The 1,305-nt window shown below is 44.0% G+C and overlaps 1 protein-coding gene across 1 annotated transcript in view; it reads left to right on the forward strand.

Annotated features, from left to right (window-relative positions):
- The window catches only part of NR1H2 (nuclear receptor subfamily 1 group H member 2), a 61,685-nt gene that overhangs the window by 39,676 nt on the left and 20,704 nt on the right, over positions 1-1,305 (forward strand). The gene's annotated exons all lie outside the window — the stretch shown is intronic.

The following is a 1,305-nucleotide window of genomic DNA, read 5'->3' on the forward strand; positions in this document are numbered from 1 at the left end:
GTTGTTGTTGCCCATCCCTCAGTGTGTACTGCTTGGTGACGTCCCTACCATTCAGGATCTACGATCTGTTGCCCTGTGTCCTTCAATGAACGGGAGAGAAAATAGGATTTTTGTACTCACCGTAAAATCCTTTTCTCTCCGTTCATTGAAGGACACAGGTCCCGCCCTCTATATTGGGTGTGTACTCCTAACTGCTTGTTACTTACTGGAGACTTGTCAGCAAGTGAGGGGTTGGGCCACCAGCAGGGGCCGCCCCTAGGCTGTCTTGTCTTTTTGTTATGTGCCTAGCGTCCTACTCCTGCAGGTGGCGATATCCCCTACCATTCAGGATCTACGATCTGTTGCCCTGTGTCCTTCAATGAACGGAGAGAAAAGGATTTTACGGTGAGTACAAAAATCCTATTTTTTAAGCTATAAGGGTTTCTTTGTTGGCAGCCTTGTCTTGCTAGGTGCCCTTTCTTATCCTCACATTCCTTGGCTTCCAGTGCAATCATCTCTAGAAGAATTTGCCAGGTCATTTCTCAGGGTTATTCCCTGAATGGGTAGTATCCTTATTTCCCTGTTGCCACTCATTTTACTAAAACGATAAGTACTTCCTGGGCCTTTCTTTAGCAGATATCCATCTCCTAGGTATGCAGTTCTACCTGGTTCACCAAGTGTTATCATGCTGTTCTGGCAGCATGGTGGATGTTAACTTCACACTTAACGTGAGGCTAAACTCAGAAGTTAAATCTTAAAATGCATTCAAGTACCATAACTATTAACAAAAATGTACCTTATTTGTTCATCACTCAGCTGTAGATCCTCAAATCATCTTTGAATTTATGCTGACACTGTCCTTCCTTCTGGAGGGTGGCTACTTTTGTTCCCCATGGTCATGGTGTGTGTTGTAACATAGCCACTGGCTCCAAACTCGCTCCCATGATGGATTACATTCTCAATACAAATTAGTAAACTAAATGTGAGATTGTAGTCCATCAGGGGAGTGAGCTTGGAGCGGTGGCTACTTCACAACACACCAGGACCATGGAGAACAAAAGTGGCCACCCTCCAGAAGGAAGGACAGTGTCGGCACCGATTCAGAGATGATTTGAGGATCTACAGCCGAGTGACACACAAATTAGCTAAATTTTTGTTAATAGTTAAGGTACTTAAATGTATTTTTAAGGTTTAACTATTGCCACTGTATGATCTCTTTCAGTCACACTATTACTCTTGAGGCTTGCTAAGTGCCATTTTCTGTCTTGATCGCCCCTCTTTATTTATTTGGGTGGGGTAAGGGGGGGTGGTAGGCCTTTTTTTTGG

Source organism: Nanorana parkeri, unplaced genomic scaffold (assembly GCF_000935625.1).
Source record: "Nanorana parkeri isolate BGI_ZX_2015 unplaced genomic scaffold, ASM93562v1 scaffold600, whole genome shotgun sequence".
In the NCBI taxonomy this organism is placed as follows: Eukaryota; Metazoa; Chordata; class Amphibia; order Anura; family Dicroglossidae; genus Nanorana; species Nanorana parkeri.